This window comes from Anolis sagrei, chromosome 1 (assembly GCF_037176765.1).
Source record: "Anolis sagrei isolate rAnoSag1 chromosome 1, rAnoSag1.mat, whole genome shotgun sequence".
NCBI lineage: Eukaryota > Metazoa > Chordata > Lepidosauria > Squamata > Dactyloidae > Anolis > Anolis sagrei.
The window spans coordinates 153,602,473-153,615,408 of NC_090021.1; the positions used below are offsets into that span (position 1 = coordinate 153,602,473).

The 12,936-nt window shown below is 39.5% G+C and overlaps 1 protein-coding gene across 4 annotated transcripts in view; it reads right to left on the bottom strand.

Moving 5' to 3' along the window:
* SERTAD2 (SERTA domain containing 2) overlaps nucleotides 1-12,936 on the bottom strand; it is a 187,056-nt gene that overhangs the window by 14,554 nt on the left and 159,566 nt on the right. The window lies entirely within an intron of this gene.

Genomic DNA, 12,936 nt, shown 5'->3' on the forward strand with positions numbered 1-12,936 from the left:
ATAAAGCATCTTAAAGTTGCTTCAAGCAGCTGCGATTCAATTTCTTAAGAAAATTCAGTGTTGGGATGGGCAGGGAGGAGAGATTAAGGGTAATCCCAACAACATGAACTTCCTCAATCCAACATAAAATGGCATGCATGTATGGGGACACCAATTCTGGTACTACAGGAGATACTTGTGATGTTCATCATTAGGTCTCCATCTACCACCACTATCATCATTATCATACCTTTAATCCACTTTTGGACTGAAGGCTGCTTACAAACAATTCAAAAAAAGTTAAAAATTGAAGTTAAAAAGTGATCAAACTATCTAAGAAAAAGAAGTCCAGTTAAAAACAAGGAACTATAAAAAAAACATGACCATCAACACAATAACATAAAATCCAGCACATAGTACAAGGCCCATGCTGTCTAAACAATCAGTCTTCAAAGGGCTATTCACACAGAAAAGTCTTCACATGTTTATGGAAGAAGATGGGGAAGGATGACAGCCTAACCCAGGCATGGGCAAACTTCAGCCCTCCAGGTATTTTGAACTATAACTCCCACAATTCCTAACAGCCAGTAAGATGGCTGTTAGGAGTTGAAGTTCAAAACATCTAGAGGACCAAAGTTTGCTCATGCCTGGTCTAGCCTCTATAACTGTGGTTCTCAACCTGTGAGTCCCCAGATGTTTTGGCCTACAGCTCCCAGAAATCCCAGCCACTTTACTAGCTGTTAGGATTTCTGGGAGTTGAAGGCTAAAACATCTCAGGACCCACAGGTTGAAGGAAGAGAGCTACAGGCTTGGAAGCAGCCATGGAGAAGACTTCCTCTTGTGCTCCCATCAGATATGTCTGGAAGAGTGGTGGGACACAAAGAATGACGTTCATAACAAGGCTCAAATCATGAGCTGGTTGATAAGCAATGACATGCTGAAATAATTTGGACCTGAGCTGTAATGGGCTTGCATGTTACTCATGCAATTACATGTAATGGGACATCTTCAGGCAATGTACTAGAAAAGACAAGCTGACATAAAAGACTGAATTAATCTACTCACCAATACATACGTGATACAATACAAACTAGGATTTACCCAATATCTGGTATTCTTCAATACTATAAACAAATTCTTTATTATGTACGTTGCTTTTTCTTAGCAATGAAGCTGCATTATTTATCAAGGTTTTTTTTTTTTTTTGAATGACATCAAAATTGGCTCCTTTTCAGTTCTGGGAAATAACTAGGCAGCCAGAGAACAAAGGCTTGTTTAGTGTTCACTGGTCCTCACTGCAAAGATGTCAGTGCTGCAAAAAAACACGTTGCAGAGATCTGCTGCTTTACATTTAAGACAAACCTATTTTCACCACTTGCTTTCATGTAAATGACAAGTGGGTGCACAGGTTAATCAAACAGAAGTCAGCCCCCCCCCCCCAATATATAGACCAAGCTTCTCATTCCCAAAGAACATTATCTGCAGGCACAAGTCCGTGCAAACACGTTGCTCTTCAGAAATGTCTGTGGTTTGGGCAGCAAGTGTGGGCCTTTTACCAGAGCTAAAGGTCACACATAGTTATTTACTTGTGCAAATCAATTAAATAAAATTCAGGAATACTCAAAGACTTGGATTCTGAGCTCACTCAAGGGAAATTCTGTTAGTGAAGGAACCCCCCCCCCCCCCCCGGCCATTCCTTGCAGCTTCTAATGCTCCTGAAAGTCTGCTAAAGGGTTTTTTGAAACAAGGGATCCACAACAACTGCATTCATTCCCCTCCACTGGAGACCATCTTCCTTTTAACACAACGGTGTCTATAAACGGGACACAATGTAATGATTAGGAACTGTTAACCAAAGGTCTAGGTTAAAACCCCCACTAATTTTAAATGCTATGTGCCAAAATCAGCCCTGCTTGCTTCAAACTGTATTTAAAGAGATGAGACATCAACTCAGAGCAAAAAAAAAAAAAAAAAAGAAGAAGAAGAAGAAGCCTACTGTGAATTCATCTAAAAATACTCCAAGAGTTTCTCTTGCAATGGACAGAACTCTGACAATGTCCTGGGCCCAATTCTTCCTTACATTAACTGGATTGTGGTAAAGTATTTCCAAATAAAAGCTTTAAACTGCATGCCTTTGACTCTACTGATTCCAAATTAAATGGGAGAATGGCTATAGTGCAGACATAAATAAAATAAAAGTGAAACTATTCACTTTTACTCCGGCCTCCCTTTTTCAACCTGCTGATTTGTTTCAGATGAACGTTGCTGCATACAAAGGTTAGCTCAGTAGTTTAGTAATACAGGCACTGCTGCCATAATGCCCACACTTCACAGCAATGTCTATAAAAAGAAAACTACGGAGTTCCAAGGTCTTAGGTAACATCCATGTTAATTGGGAAGAAAGGGGGAAAGCCTTTCGTAACAAATAAGCAACACAATTATACGGCAAGTCAGCAGCATAAGCCAGCTAACGTGCTCCAGTGATATTTTGAAACTGTAATCTGATACTACTGTTTCCATCCTCGTGCCTCGCCTGCACTCCCTTGTTGCACACTGTACTATTTGCGGCCCAGAGGGCAAAGCCAGTGCTTGCTGTTTATTAATGATCAGATGTTGCCCTGCAAGGCTGAGCCGTGGGGGGTGGGATGGGGTGGGCGAGGGAGACTTAGGGGGGAGGTGAGTTCCTGCTCTTCCCACATTACCTTCCCCTCTGCAAGTTTGAAACCACAAAACTACGGAAGACCCAACTGTATCAAGCAAAGCCCACTTTGCTATCTCTTCCCAGCCAGATTTACTGTGCTCAAAAAGTCAAAACAAAACAGGAAAAGCCAGAGTCCAAGTTGGCCTGTGACTTCTGCAGCTTCCATGTGCTATGCAATCAGAAGCAGTTCCTAGTTCTGTGACCTCACTACCTCTGAGGATGCTTGCCATAGATGCAGGCAAAACGTCAGGAGAGAATGCCTCTAGAACAGGGGTCCCCAAACTACGGCACTTATCCGGCCCACGGAGGAGAAGCGCCCCCCCCCCCCACACACAGTGCCCCTCCCTTGGCTGGCTCACACTAAGGTTTTCCTCTGACATGAAGTCCAGTCGTGTCTGACTCTGGGGTGTGGTGCCCATTTGCATTTCTAAGTCGAAGAGCCGGCGTTGTCCATAGACACCTCCAACGTCATGTGGCCGGCATGACTGCATGGAGCACCGGGGCAGCCTCACTTGGCTGGCTCACACTGCCCATCGGGCCCGATGGGCAGCGTGAGCCAGCCAAGGGCAGCTGCTCCGCGTGGCCTACTCACGCGTAAAGCACCTTGCGAGGTGCTTTACTCGCGAGTAGGCCACCCAAGGCTGCTCCTCCCTTGGCAGGCTCACGCTATCCGTCAGGCCCGATGGGCAGCGTGAGCCAGCCAAGGGAGGCTGCCCCGGTGCTCCATGCAATCATGCCGGCCACATGACCTTGGAGGTGTCTACGGACAACGCCGGCTCTTCGACTTAGAAATGCAAATGGGCACCACACCCCAGAGTCAGACATGACTGGACTTCATGTCAGAGGAAAACCTTTAACTAGGAAAATTGTGGAAGATCCAAGATGGGAGAAAGAACTCTTGTCTGTTGGAGGTAGGTATGAATGTTTCAGTTGGCCACCTTGGCTACCATTTCATAGCCTGACAGTTTTTAGGGAGAATCCTTTGTTGAGAGGTGATTAGCTGGCCCTGATTGTTTCTTGTCTGGAGTTCCCCTGTGTTTGAGTGTTGTTCTTTATTTACAGTTATAATTTTAGAGTTTTTTTTAATACTGGTAGCCAGATTTTGTTCAGACTAGAAATAGGAAGATTTCCCATTCTCTGCTCCTGGAATTACTGCCTAAAGAGGGCTAGAAAGAACACAGCAAAACTAAGGGCCCTTCCACACAGCAAAATAAGATATGTACAATGTGCATAGGAAGTTTTTTATTGATTTTTTTTAAAAAAAAAACTATAGTCCGGCCCTCCAACAGTCTGAGGGATAGTGAACTGGCCCCTGGTTAAAAAAGTTTGAGGACCCCTGCTCTAGAACATGGCCATATAGCCCAAAAAAACCTACAACAACCCAGTGATTCCAGCCATGAAAGCCTTCGACAATACATATTTCCTAGTTCTATTAGTTGCGAAAGGGGTGGCCCTCCTTCGTCCCGGAGAAGAGGACCCTTTTCCCGTTTTGACAAATTGGGCTATGTCAAATAAAGCTGGGAAACTCTTAACTAAATATGTCCTTTAGAATAAATTAACACCAACATCATATTAAAAGAGGAATACACAAAGCGCAACCAGACCGTCCTGCTTCAGCTTCTTAAAAGTACTAATCAAGTTGCATTGAATGAATGAGACTATATTTCATATAGGTTCACAGAGTTTAAAGAAAAAAACACTATTAAGGCTGAGATCAAGAATAAGTAATTCTGAAACAGTTAAACAGCTAATGGGTTAAATGTTTTCCCAATGAACTGGTACACAAAATATTCATACAGGGGAAAATGAAGTGGGGCAAGGAGTTCATTTGGTATGAAATCAATTCTAAGCCTTCCCTTTATGTATATTCTATCTTGCACAAAAACTATTCAAACTTTTGAAACTGTGACCTGAAAACTGTTTTATGGTTTTAATAATTGTTTGATACTTGGTGATGTACTGTGTTAGTATGATTTATGTGTAATGTGTGGTTTTTACTATTGTAGTTGTATGGCATTGAATTTTGCCATTATCTATGTGTAAACTGCTTTGAGTCCTCCTAGGGGTGAGAAAAGCAGTATATAAATACTGCAAGTAAATAAATAAATAATAAATAAAATGCAATGTATAGAAATAATATGGCAGGACTTTCCTATTTACTGTCACTCATAAAAATGTTCAACACTTGGCCTTTGACCAACATTATTTTACAGTAGTTTGGATTGCTGAGGACCACTATTTTTCTGGTATTAGAGAAGTAATCGTAAACTTATTTTCCGCAAAGTGTTTTTATAGCAGTGTATGTGCACATAAAACTCAGGGTATCTACAAAGACATTTGTCTTAAAAAAATTGTTGGTCTGGAGGTCATACACACAGCACACACCCTTGAAAGAAATTACACACTCCCCGAGTTACAAACACCCAACTTACAAATGATTCATAGTTATAAACAGGGTGGGACAACAGGAAGTAAGAGAAATCTACCCCTCGGATGGGAAATTCTCTCTTGAAAGAGTGATCATGGGGAAAAGGTGTCTCCATTGAAGCTTTATCACCAATCCTTGTTTCCACAACAAGCCAAATTCTTCAAAATTGAATTCTCACCGGGACAGAAAGAGAGGTGAAATCTTCTGAATAGGGACCAAACAGCAAAACAAACACCACTTGGGTGTGAATCCTTTCTTATGTTATCCAAAATTAAACAAACATATATAGTTTTGGCTCTTGTTATACTTAAAAATGTACCTGTTACAACTTACAAACAAAGTCAACTTAAGAACAAACTTAGAGAACCTATCTTGCTTATAACTTGGGGACTATCTGTCCTGGCTATATAACCCCAAGTTGAATAGACGTACCACACAGCAGTGCAAAAGGAGAGGTCTGCCAAGACAACTGCTTACACACAATCCAGACTTTGTGGAAATCATGCCAAATCCTTTTATTATGGCAAGGCCAGTATTTCTGCATGAAGGAACACAAAATGGGTAAACAACATTTATCCAAGTGACTTAACGATCCATGCAGGCAAAATGATATGAAACTTATTTTCAATGCTGCTTTGGATCCCATTCTGGGATAAAGATGACATACAAATGAAACAAATAATAAATAAATGAATAAGTCAACTTTTAAGGTGATTCTTAGAAAGCTTGTGATCATTTACAATCTGGCTGGTAGAAAATTATTAAAGGTGTGATGGCTTAATAATGCACAGAGAAGACAGTCACTCTTTTTAATAAGGGAGAATTTAAGAGAAAGTATATTCAGGAGTAAGCTGTGTTGGCCAAACAGGAATACTCAGCAACCTCCCAAATACACAAAATAGTAATATCTTCGAGGTCAACCAAAATTGCACAAAAAGCATCATGAAAGGTTTTGATGCTTCACTGGCATTTTAATCCGGCAAAGGTGTTAAAAATCATAATTAAGAGGAGTAAGAAAAAATATGTTTGAGCCACAGGCCTACAGTTTGTCAAGATGTTGATTTGTTGTTGTCAATTAAGATGGTCCAGAGGATTATCAATGCAAATCACAAATTAAATGAAGAATCTGCAAAATCTTGAGGGATTAACCACACGAGCAAAATTGTGTTCTTTGGTTTTAAAAATGTCTGTGAAGAACAAGATGCTGGAGCAAAGTTTAATTGTTCCACTTACTTTAATTGTTCTATAGTACCCAAGTAGAGCTTTCTTTGCTATTGTGTCACTTTTTGTTTGGTGTTGTTTTATATGTTTACTAGCTGTATCCACCATGCATTGCTGTGGCCAACTTTCCCTCCCTTTCTGCCTTCCTTCCTTTCTCTCCTTCCTTCCCTCTTTTTCTTTCCCTTCTTTCTTCCTTCTCTACCACCTGTTTTTTCTCTCGCTTCCTTTGCTCTTTGGTTCCATCCTTCCTTGTCTCTTTTCTTCCTTCTTTCTCTCCCTTTCATTCCTTCTCTCCTTCCTTCCCTCTTTCACTTTTTCCTTCTCTCCTTCCTTCCTTCTCTACTTTTCTTTCTTTCCTTCTCTCCTTCCCTCCTTCTTTTCCTCTTTCTCTCCCTCCTTCCTTCCCCCTTTCTGTGTATATGTTTTGTTTGTGCATATATTTCCGTATATATTTGAGTATATGTGTATATATGTGTGTTTGTGTATATATGTGGTTTTGCGCATGCGTTGTAATGGGTTTTTTTTGCTTTTTAAGTCTCTTTCACTGTGTTTTTTCAATGTTTTATGAGCGATGGTCACTTTTTGGCCTGACAGGTGTATTGCTTCCAAATTTGGTGTCAATTTGTCCAGTGGTTTTTGAGTTATGTTAATCCCACAAACGAACACTACATTATTTATATAGATATGAACTTCAGCCCTCATTCTCTCCTGTAGATGTGCATTTCAAATAAAACTTAATGACAAATTTTGATGAGAGTGTCCCCACATCTCTCCCTGCATTATAAGAGATGATTTCCCCCCTCTACTCATCATGAATAATGACTTGGCCAGAACCTCTATTTTCAACTGTGTAAAAAATCAATTCCCTAAAGGTACCTTGTTTTTCCCCTTGCTCTGTAGACCCTTAAAAATACACAGGGGAGATGGAGTTGACACATTTTGACTGAAAATTCAAAGCTCTGTTGAAAAAAAGCAACAGAGGGGGAGCAGTTGGCCATGATTGCAACCTAAGCTAATTATTTAGAAAAAAAAACAGTGCCACCAATGGATTTCTGGGATTCACTTCTAAGCAAATGCATTAGGGATCATAGCACCAATTAACCAGAAAGGTAACAGGATCCTGCTCCCTCAAGGCCGAGAGAAACAGTAACTGTTAACAAGCTTCTCTAGAACTCTCTAATAAATTTTATTGTTTAGATTTTTTTTGTCTTTGTACAGAACACAGAGAAACTGGTTTCCAGTTAGCAAGGGAGTCAAGCAAGGCTGCATTTTATCACCCCATCAGTTTAATCTTTATGATGAACATATCACATGTAAAGAAGGATTAGGCTTTGGAGGAAGGAGATGTGAAAACTGGGAGAAAGGAATATCAACAATTTCAGATACACAGATGTCACCATAATACTAGAAGAAAATAGGAAAGATCTGGAGAAATTACTGAAGAAAGTAAAGGGGGAAAGTGCATAGGCAGGTTTGCATATTAAGTAAACAAAAATAATGACCGTGGATGATTTATATAAGTTTAAAGTACAGGATGAACATACTGAAATAGTTTACGTTTTTACTATAACAAGCTCAGTCATCAACCAGAACGGAGACTGAAGTCAAGAAATCAGAAGACTTTGAAGGGCACATATGACGGAACAGGACACTATCATGAAGTATGAAAATACATAATTGAATACTGAAGTTTGGATTGTTTCCCTTTTCTATGTATGGCTGTGAAAGATGGACAGCTGACAGGAAGAAAAGCGACTAATTCCAAGTGTGGTGCTAGAGAAGATTCCTACAAATACCCTGGACTGCTAAAAACAAATAAATGGGTCCTAGAGCAATTCATGCTAGAAGACAAGGTTACTAAACTGAGACTTTCAGATTTTGGGCATGATAAGAGAAGATTTGACTCATTAGAAAAAACTATAATGCCTGAAGTAGAAGGCAGTAGGAAAAGAGGAAGACCGCATCCCAGATGGATGGATTCAGTCCCACAGCCCTGAGTATGCAAGACCTGAGCAGGACTGTTCTGGATAAGATGACCTGGAGATCACCATACGTTGAAACTGATTCTATGACAATTGATAACAACACCATGAAAGTATTTCCAGTGATATCATTTTGCTCAAGTATTTATTTGACACTTGAGGAGTTATTTTGAACATACTTGCCTCTAGATGCAATTTGCAGTAACATTTTACTGGACTAATTGAAAGGGTATAGACCCCTTTCTACTGGAAAATGCCAGGAGAATCCACATTTAAAATGTTTGCAACTCCCATCCCCCTGCACTGCTTAATGTTATAAATTACTGCTGTTTGTCAAACCAGAAATTGGTTTCTTGTCACTTTGAGGACTTTGTTTTTTGAACCAGTTCCACTTTTAAGATCTTTAAGGGACACTTTACACCAGGGGTCCTCAAACTATGGCCCAGGGGCCAAATACGGCCCTCCAAGGTCATGTACCTGGCCCTCGCTCAGGGTCAACCTAGGTCTGAAATGACTTAAAAGCACACAACAACAACAACAATCCTATCTCATCAGCCAAAAGCAGACCCAAACTTCCCAATGAAATACTAATAAGTTTATATTTGTTAAAATTGTTCTTCATTTTAATTATTGTAATGTTTTTAAGTGTTATTAGCACTACAAATAAGATATGTGCAGTGTGCATAGGAATTCATTCATGTTTTTTTCGAATTATAATCCAGCCCTCCAACACTTTGAGGGATTGTGACCTGGCCCTCTGCTTAAAAAGTTTGAGGACCCCTGCTTTACACCTTTGGAGAAGACACAGAAGGAAGCCTTGTTGGTGGCCGCTCCTAGGCTGTCAAACAGGCATCCTCCAATGGTTTGAGATGGCCCTCCAGCTGTTTGGGCCTCCAACTCCCAGAATTCCTGACCATTTAACTAGCTGGCTAGGCAGGGCTTTAGAGTTGGGGGCCCAAAACAGTTGGAGGGCCTTCTCAAACAGTTTGAGAATGCCTGTTTGACAGCCTAGGAGCAGCCACCAAGAAGGCTTCCTTCTGTTTGAGAATGCCTGCTGTAAAACTTTCTGGCACAGACTTTGCTTCCCTTCTACCATCAGGTAAAACTTTTTTATCTGAACAGGTATTTGGCTCTAAGTGGCTATGCAGAAAAGACTTACTGGTGTATTTGTGTGCATTAATATCTGTAGCACTTTTACTGTAACTACAACATGTCTTTAACTGGTTTTATACTGATTTAAAATATTAATGTTTTAGTATGATAGTTTATTTAAATGTTCCTAAATTCTTTGTTATTGAGTCTTAATTTATGTATTTTGCTTAAATCAGTGTAGTGAGTCATCTTGGGTTCCATTAGGGTGAAACATATTAATTAGTAATAAAATTTAAAAATTAATGTGGAAGTTTTGGATATTTTTGGATGTCTAGGCAGAACCCCAAGGAGAGAAAATTGGCCTCCAGACCTGCTGCAGTCGCTTCCCCATTTTAGACTATTCAACATGCTTCACATGCATTATCTTTTGGCAGTCTTTACAAGCAACAGTTTGACTTTTTAGCATTACTGTCTCTGCACTGCAGGTAGTTCCTGGCTGAGGCAGAAATCAAATCTTTCTTTACTACGGTCATAGACCAGCATAAAAAGAGTGGGGTACAGTCTGATAAAAGCATAATACATTAAAATCTAGGCTAAATGCTAAAATACAAAGGTATATTAAAAAGCTAAAACACATGATACTAATTAATAAGAATAAATTTAAAAGGAAATGCAAAGGGAAGAGAGTCTGGAGGGAAGGGTAGGGGCATTCAGGGAATATGAGCGAGCATAAGGAGGGAGGGGGACAGTCAGGTACAGGACTAGGAGATAAGGAGCAGGAGCATTAAATATATCTATAGTTACAATTTTCTGATAAATCAGGATGCGAACTTGTGGTACCAGTCATCATCTGGTGAATGTTAACTGCTGCCATGCAAAACGTAACAACATTATAGGTTGTAACAGAGTTTTCTTGGTTTGCATCTCATCCTAGCTGCAATCTGAGAGCAACAGGGTGGTGTAAAACTGTTCTGATCACCCTGGGTGTTTGTATAGCAATGGTGAGATGAGTCTAGTTTGAATGTCTCTGTAAAACAGGCACTGGAGGAGCACATGTTCAGTTGTTTCTATGTGTTTAGAGTCACAGTCTCTCCAGACAGGGGGTATTCCAATATCGACCCTCGAGTACAGCTGATGGGAGGGCATGACATCGCACCAGGGTAAAGGCCCTCTGATGGTTGGGTACAGTGGCAGAAAGCATAGAGCCTATGGACATGTAACAGATTGCAGCTAGGATGAGATGCAAACCAAGAAAACTTTTATAATCTGTAGGACCAAACTGAATCAAACTTAAGGGAGTCACAGTGGCGCAATGCCCAATACCGAAATTAATATAACAACAACAACAACAACAACAGGCCCTAAATGAATTGCGAGCATATTTGCTGCTATTCCACTACCACTATTTTTCCCATTAAGAACAATATATGGGTATTGATACTCAACAGCACTTGGGAAGATCTCAGTAGTAACTACTTGAATGCGATTTTCCTGCTTCTTGGCAGGTCTCTTCCAACTCTATGATTCTATCCCTATATACCCATGTGTATACATCTAGAAATATTAGTTAAAAAAATATCAACACCAAAAACTGGACTAACTAATACATGAGTGAGTGTGAGTACTGTACTTTAATCTTAATTTTAAAAAAGGCATCACCCACTTCCCTGAGCAAAATGGCAAAAGGCACACACTTAGTACATCTCAGGAGAACCTGAAAGATGCACTGACACCTTCTACTCCTGAGACGTGCTATTTCGGGCCTTTTTGAATGCCTGGGTTGGGAAATGGTGATAGTGGCCAAGAGCAGCTGGCCCCCCGAGGTTGCACTGGTGCCTTCCCCTCTCTGTGGGTTGACCCTCGACTTGTTCACCAATCATTTCAAAATCCACAATTTTGGCAGCAAAACCTACCTTCAGCTTATTTATGAGGTCAACTTATATATGAGTATATACTCACATATAAGTAATAATTAAAATCATTACTTTTCCCAGTTGCTGAAGTATGTCTACGGGCACCCTACACTTCTTTAACAGTTAAGAATAGAGGAAATAGAGGAAATTGTTATAAACACAAATACTGTATTGTACGCATAAATACATTATTATAAATACAAACACAGTATAAAAGAAACACAGAGTAGAATTTCTAAGAGATGCACCACAAATAACTTCTATATTGCACACTCTGAATGCAAGTGTACTGAATTAATTGGGAGAAAAAAAGTAGCGTATGGTTGCAAAAGTATTGTGCAAACATAGTGAAAGAGCTAAATTAAATATCTCAGATGGACAAATTGTCTGTACTGTTTAAGGAGAAATCTTTGACTAACTTTCAGAAAGATTGGAACTTCTTAATCACCTTTTCAGAACAATGATGTGGATATTTATCAACAGAATTAGTACAATGTGTCCAAAATTATATGTGTGATATATTATTATTCAAAGAGAGAAAACTAATAAAGACAAAACAACCATCAGATAGAGAATGGGAAGTACTGTATGAACTTAAAAAAAACCCCAATTATTTATTTGTACTGGATAGTATGTAATTACGTCATTTTGGTAGTTTTATACATCTAAAATGCTTCAGATTACTAAAAGTTTTTTTAATGCACACTTTCCCTTAGCACCACAGTTCCAACTCAATTCAGCCTGTGACTGCTTTTGGAAGAACTGTAGAAAAAACTGAGACATTGAATCACAGATTTCAATGTCCATAGTATGACAGTTCAGTCCTTTCCCAGTTCATTACAATTCTTCATTGATAAGAGACAGTATAAGTGTATGCATGCACACAAACTTAGACTAACATAGTTGGTAGTGAACTATGCATAATTCACGGATTTCTATAATGGTAAGCATACTTTTTAAAAATATGACAAAAGAAAGTGCTTTTATTTTAATACTAATTGTTACAAGCATGAAAAAATCTACTAAGTAGAGACAGAAAAAGAAGAAAGTAGAGACAGAAGAAAGTAGAGACAGAAGAAGAAGAAAATTTGTTATCTAAGCATTAAGTAATGAGAAACAGGCAACTGAAGGGTTTTTCAGTGCAATGTACACTACAGCTCTTTCCACTATTTGACCCATGGTACACTTGCAACTTTGCTTGAGATACATTTTGGATTCTCTTATAGAGATCTTTGGCCACAGTTGATTGATGACAATTGAGGCTTACAAACTGAGTACAAATATTTGGATATGAAGGCATACTGGTTTCTATGGCAAATAGTCTGGATTAGTATGGGGCCTTAGGTCTTTAAGGAGAGCTATGTAGTTGAGCTGGTTCTCAGCAGATCATTGCCACCTTGGGCAAGGTAAAATGCATTCATTCACCTAAGATGTGTCTCATCCTCATCCCTCAATAATAAAAACAAAACCAAGACAATTTTGGCATTGCCTAATTTATTAATACTTTCACAAAACAGTAAGCATAAGTATACCCCCATTGGGAGAATACTTGTGGAAGGCTGGAGAAGCACTAGCTTTCAGTGTTGATTTTCAGCACCGTGACTGAGGTAAACAATACAA